Here is a 7,249-nt window from a genome sequence, read left to right as displayed (position 1 = left end):
AGTACTCAGTGCAGTTAATACTAGGTATATATATCTGCACTGAGCATGCTCCCTGGTCTCCACTGACCTTCGTCTCCACTGAGGCCTGGTCTACACATCAGGATAGCTATGTCTCTCAGGGGTGTAAACATATATATATCCCTGAGAGAGACAGCTATACTGACCTAACCCCTGGTGTAGACAGCACTAGGTTAATGGAAGAGGTGGGAGGTGGATTACCTATGCTGACGGGAGAACCTCTACACTTAAGCATTTTAGTAGTGCAGCATTTTAAGTGTGGATATAGCCTAAGGCCTGGTCTACACTATGAGTTTAGGTCGAATTTAGCAGCGTTAAATCGAATTAAGCCTGGACACGTCCACACGACGAAGCCCTTTTTTTCGACTTAAAGGGCCCTTTAAACTGGTTTCTTTACTCCACCTCCGACGAGGGGATTAGCGCTAAAATCGGCCTTTGCGACGACGATGGATACCTGTCGTAATACACCATCTACTGCCAAAAGGCAAGGAGCTGCTGCTGTATAGCAATGCAGCCCCACGTCTGCCAGCACCCAGATAGCCGATGACGGCTACCAGTCATACTGCACCGTCTACTGCCAAAAGGCAATTAGCTGCTGCTGTGTAGTAATGCATTACCACGTCTGCTGGCACCCAGATGACATATGGTGATGGTGAGCTGAGCTGAGCGGGCTCCATGCTTGCCGTGGTATGTTGTCTGCACAGGTAACCCAGGTAAAAAGGCGCGAATCGATTGTCTGCCGTTGCTCTGACGGAGGGGGAGGGGCCTGACGACATGTACCCAGAACCCCCCGCGACACTGTTTTTGCATCATCAGACATTGGGATCTCAACCCAGAATTCCAATGGGCGGCGGAGACTGCGGGAACTGTGGGATAGCTACCCACAGTGCAATGCTCCGGAAGTCGACGCTAGCCTCGGTACTGTGGACGCGGTCCGCCGACTTAATGCACTTAGAGCATTTTATGTGGGGACACACACAATCAACTGGAAAAGATGGGGATCGATATGAAATTCCAGAGGTGGATAATGAACTGGTTAAAGGGGAGACTGCAGCGGGTAGTACTGAAAGGTGAACTGTCGGGTTGGAGGGAGGTCACCAGTGGGGTTCCTCAAGGTTCGGTTTTGGGTCCGATTTTATTCAATCTATTCGTTACTGACCTCGGAACCGAATGTAGGAGTGGGCTGATAAAGTTTGCGGATGACACAAAGTTGGGAGGTATTGCCAATTCGGAGAAGGATCGGGATATTCTGCAGGGAGACTTGGATGACCTTGTAAATTGGAGTAAAAATAATAGGATGAGATTTAATAGTGAGAAGTGTACGGTGATGCATTTAGGGATGACTAATAAGAATTTTAGTTATAAGTTAGGGACGCATAGGTTGGAAGTGACGGAGGAGGAGAAGGACCTCGGAGTCCTGGTTGATCGCAGGATGACTATGAGTCGGCAATGTGACGTGGCTGTGAAAAAAGCTAATGCGATTTTGGGATGCGTTAGGCGAGGTATTTCTAGTAGGGACAGGGAGGTGCTGCTTCCGTTATACAAGGCGCTGGTGAGACCTCATTTGGAGTACTGTGTGCAGTTCTGGTCTCCTATGTTTAAAAAGGATGAACTCAAACTGGAACGGGTACAGAGAAGGGCCACTAGGATGATCCGAGGAATGGAAAACCTTTCCTATGAAAGGAGACTCGAGGAGCTCGGTTTGTTTAGCCTAACCAAAAGAAGGCTGAGGGGGGATATGATTGCTCTCTTTAAATATATCAAAGGGATTAATACCAAGGAGGGAGAGGAATTATTTCAGCTCAGTAGTAATGTGGACACGAGAACGAATGGATATAAACTGGCAGTGGGGAAGTTTAGGCTTGAAATTAGAAGAAGGTTTCTAACCGTCAGAGGGGTGAAATTTTGGAACAGCCTTCCAAGGGAAACGGTGGGGGCGAAAGACCTTTCTGGCTTCAAGATTAGGCTTGATAAGTTTATGGAGGGAATGGTTTGAAGGGATAACGTGGTTTTAGTCAATTAGGCATTAACGTGCCATCGCGGGTAAAATGAGGGTCCGGCTGTAGAATCTTGCCTGTATGCTCGGGGTACTGCTGATCGCCATATTTGGGGTCGGGAAGGAATTTTCCTCCAGGGTAGATTGGCAGAGGCCCTGGAGGTTTTTCGCCTTCCTCCGCAGCATAGGGCAGGGGTCGCAGGCTGGAAGATTCTGTTGTGGGTGGGTCGGCTTTTGTGGCCTGCATCATGCGGGAGGTCAGACTAGATGACCATATTGGTCCCTTCTGACCTTAAAGTCTATGAGTCTATGAGTCTATAACTGTATAAAACCAATTTCTGTAAAACCGGCTTCTATAAATTTGACCTAATTTCGTAGTGTAGATATACCCTAAGAATGCTCTCTGGTGATTCATCATAGCTTGAACTGTAGATAGGACAAGGTTTCAGCATCTGTCCCTTAAGCCTAGGCCCTAGGGCAATGTTCCAAAACTTTTGAAAGCCCCTTTAGTAAAATGAAACTAATAGCTCCCCCCCCTTCAACCAGGCCAACATTTTTCAGACATTGCCTCTTCAATAACTCCATGAATTTTAACAGGTTAAAATCAATAGCATTTTATTTTCATTTCTTTAAGTAATCAATCAAAACTGTTGAATTAAAACATAAAGAATACTTAATAGCCTATTACCGCTATCAAGTATATTTTAACTCAAAGGTCTGGGCTGTGGATGCACAGGTTCTGAGCTCAGACCTTGCTAGTGATCGATACAGAGGGTCATTGTGGTTCCTCATGATGCATTTTCTGTCTTTCCATTTTTATTTATTTTTTTAAGGTTGCAAAGTCAAGCACTCAAAAGCTAGGCAATGACGGGATTACATTTGCGTGTGCAAACTTAATTTGGCCCCTTGTGCATAGGCATTCTGTTATAGTTTTTATTTGTGTCATCACATACTATTTTTTTTTCCAGGAGTCCTGCCTCTTTTAGTGTACAGGATGGACAGATGGATATAAGAAGAAAATGGATTGTGTTTAAAGCAACAGATTGGGACTCAGGAGAGCTGAATTCTATTCTTGTCTCTGTAACAGACTTCCTTTAATATTAGGCAAGACTGTATCTTAATTAAGGCTTGCATTCTCGGGGGTTATTAATTTCATTTTTCAGTGTTTATTTTTAACAATTTCTGAGTTTTATGTAGGTATCCAAAAATCACAGTTTTTCGGCACTCACTCTTGAAACTGGTGCCACTGGCCAAAAATTATTTTCAACACAGGTCTGAAGTGTTTCACCAGGGCAGATGAGGGGGTGGGCAAAGAGTGAATCACCAGGGAGAAGCTGTTTACAGGCATTGTTGCCAACTCTCAGCAATTGCTGGTGAGATCTGATGCTCTTATTAAAACCCCTGCTATGTAATTACCTGAGCTCTGCTTCCATTTAATAAGAATCATAACAACAGAAGCCTGAAAACATGGCCTGGTTGTCTCAGCTCTTTTTCTGACTAAATAATTGTGTGTACTTCACAGCACATATTATTGAGTAAGGCCTCATAGCCCTATTTTAGGAGGCAGACAAGTATTATTCCCCCTATTTTACAGAAGGTATAAGGAGACTGATGAGTTGCACAAGGTCATCACTAGCAGAACTGGGAATAGAACTTTCTCTGTTTTTAACGTGACAGGCCCGAATTTGCAAAATGAGGGTGCTTGTTTGTACTGTGAGTAATCACTACAGCACACTTCCTTCCAGAACCAGGAAGAGAACCCAGGAATCCTGATTCGTACCATTCTTCTGCTGTCTAGAAATTAGTTGGTTAAGTCACTGGCACCGTGGGGGTTGCATTGTACTACAGCTGGGCTGCTGTTTTAATTCAACAGTTTTGATTGATTACTTTAAGAAATGAAAATAAAATGCTATTGATTTTAACCTATTAAAATTCATGGAGTTACATAAGAACGGCCGTACCGGGTCAGACCAAAGGACCATCTAGCCCAGTATCCTGTCTACTGACAGCGGCCAATGCCAGGTGCCCCAGAGGGAGTGAATCTAACAGCCAATGATCAAGGGATCTCTCTCCTGCCATCCATCTCCACCCTCTGACAAACAGAGGCTAGGGACACCATTCCTTACCCATCCTGGCTAATAGCCATTAATGGACTTAACCACCATGAATGTATCCAGTTCTCTTTTAAACGTTGTTATAGTCCTAGCCTTCACAACCTCCTCAGGTAAGGAGTTCCACAAGTTGACTGTGCGCTGCGTGAAGAAGAACTTCCTTTTATTTGTTTTAAACCTGCTGCCTATTAACTTCATTTGGTGACCCCTAGTTCTTGTATTATGGGAGTAAGTAAATAACTTTTCCTTATCCACTTTCTCCACCTCACTCATGATTTTATATACCTCTATCATATCCCCCCTTAGTCTCCTCTTTTCCAAGCTGAAGAGTCCTAGCCTCTTTAATCTCTCCTCATATGGGACCCGTTTCAAACCCCTAATCATTTTAGTTGCCCTTTACTAAACCTTTTCTAGTGCCAGTATATCTTTTTTGAGATGAGGAGACCACATCTGTACACAGTATTCGAGATGTGGGCGTACCATCGATTTATATAAGGGCAATAATATATTCTCAGTCTTATTCTCTATTCCCTTTTTAATTATTCCTAACATCCTGTTTGCTTTTTTGACCACCTCTGCACACTGCATGGACATCTTCAGAGAACTATCCACGATGACTCCAAGATCTTTTTCCTGACTTGTTGTAGCTAAATTAGCCCCCATCATATTGTATGTATAGTTGGGGTTATTTTTTCCAATGTGCATTACTTTACATTTATCCACATTAAATTTCATTTGCCATTTTGTTGCACAATCACTTAGTTTTGTGAGATCTTTTTGAAGTTCGTCACAGTCTGCTTTGGTCTTAACTATCTTGAGCAGTTTAGTATCATCTGCAAACTTTGCCACCTCACTGTTTAGCCCTTTCTCCAGATCATTTATGAATAAGTTGAATAGGATCGGTCCGAGGAGTGACCCTTGGGGAACACCACTAGTTACCCCTCTCCATTCTGAGAATTTACCATTAATTCCTACCCTTTGTTCCCTGTCTTTTAACCAGTTCTCAATCCATGAAAGGACCTTCCCTTTTATCCCATGACAGCTTAATTTACGTCAGAGCCTTTGGTGAGGGACCTTGTCAAAGGCTTTCTGGAAATCTAAGTACACTATGTCCACCAGATCCCCCTTGTCCACATGTTTGTTGACCCCTTCAAAGAACTCTAATAGATTAGTAAGACACGATTTCCCTTTACAGAAACCATGTTGACTATTGCCCAACAGTTTATGTTTTTCTATGTGTCTGACAATTTTATTCTTAAATATTGTTTCGACTAATTTGCCCGGTACCGATGTTAGACTTACCGGTCTGTAATTGCCGGGATCACCTCTAGAGCCCTTTTTAAATATTGGCGTTACATTAGCTAACTTCCAGTCATTGGGTACAGAAGCCGATTTAAAGGACAGGTTACAAACCTTAGTTAATAGTTCCGCAACTTCACATTTGAGTTCTTTCAGAACTCTTGGGTGAATGCCATCTGGTCTTGGTGACTTGTTAATGTTAAGTTTATTAATTAATTCCAAAACCTCCTCTAGTGACACTTCAATCTGTGACAGTTCCTCAGATCTGTCACCTACAAAAGCCAGCTCAGGTTTGGGAATCTCCCTAACATCCTCAGCCGTGAAGACTGAAGCAAAGAATCCATTTAGTTTCTCCGCAATGACTTTATCGTCTTTAAGTGCTCCTTTTGTATCTCGATCATCAAGGGGCCCCACTGGTTGTTTAGCAGGCTTCCTGCTTCTGATGTACTTAAAAAACATGTTGTTATTACCTTTGGAGTTTTTGGCTAGCTGTTCTTCAAACTCCTCTTTGGCTTTTCTTATTACATTCTTGCACTTAATGTGGCAGTGTTTATGCTCCTTTCTATTTGCCTCACTAGGATTTGACTTCCACTTTTTAAAAGAAGTCTTTTTATCTCTCACTGCTTCTTTTACATGGTTGTTAAGCCACAGTGGCTCTTTTTTAGTTCTTTTACTGTGTTTCTTAATTTGGGGTATACATTGAAGTTGGGCCTCTATTCTGGTGTCTTTAAAAAGCACCCATGCAGCTTGCAGGGATTTCACTTTAGTCACTGTACCTTTTAACTTCTGTTTAACTAACCCCCTCATTTTTGCATAGTTCCCCCTTTTGATATTAAATGCCACAGTGTTGGGCTGTTGAGATGTTCTTCCCACCACAGGGATGTTGAATGCTATTGTATTGTGGTCACTATTTTCAAGCGGTCCTGTTATAGTTACCTCTTGGACCAGCTCCTGCGCTCCACTCAGCACTGAATCTAGAGTTGCCTCTCCCCTTGTGGGTTCCCGTACCAGCTGCTCCATGAAGCAGTCATTTAAAGTATCGAGAAAATTTATCTCTGCATTTCATCCTGAAGTGAAATGTTCCCAGTCAATATGGGGATAATTGAAATCCCCCACTATTATTGAGTTCTTAATTTTGATAGCCTCTCTAATTTCCCTTAGCATTTCATCATCACTATCACTGTCCTGGTCAGGTGGTCGATAATAGATCCCTAATGTTATATTCTTATTAGAGCATGAAATTTCTATCCATAGAGATTCTATGGAACATGTGGATTCAGTTAAGATTTTTAATTCATTTGATTCTACATTTTCTTTCACATATAGTGCCACTCCCCCCCCCCCCGCCCCCCCGCATGACCTGTTCTGTCATTCCGATATATTTTGTACCCCGGAATGATTGTGTCCCATTGATTGCTCTCAGTCCACCAGGTTTCTGTGATGCCTATTATATCAATATCTTCCTTTATCACAAGGCACTCTAGTTCACCCATCTTATTATTTAGACTTCTAGCATTTGTGTACAAGCACTTTAAAAACTTGTCACTGTTTATTTGTCTGCCCTTTTCTGATGTGTCAGATTCTTTTTTATGTGAATGTTTATCATCTGATCTGGCCCTTACATTATCCTCTTCCATCCTCTGCTCCTGACTATAACCTAGAGAATCTCTATCAATAGACTCTCCCCTAAGAGAAGTCTCTGTCCGATCCACATGCTCCTCTGCAGCAGTCGGCTTCCCCCCATCTCCTAGTTTAAAAACTGCTCTACAACCTTTTTAATGTTTAGTGCCAGCAGTCTGGTTCCACTTTGGTTTAGGTGGAGCCC

This window comes from Emys orbicularis, chromosome 2 (genome assembly GCF_028017835.1).
Source record: "Emys orbicularis isolate rEmyOrb1 chromosome 2, rEmyOrb1.hap1, whole genome shotgun sequence".
NCBI lineage: Eukaryota > Metazoa > Chordata > Testudines > Emydidae > Emys > Emys orbicularis.
Note: the sequence above shows the minus strand (reverse complement) of the source record.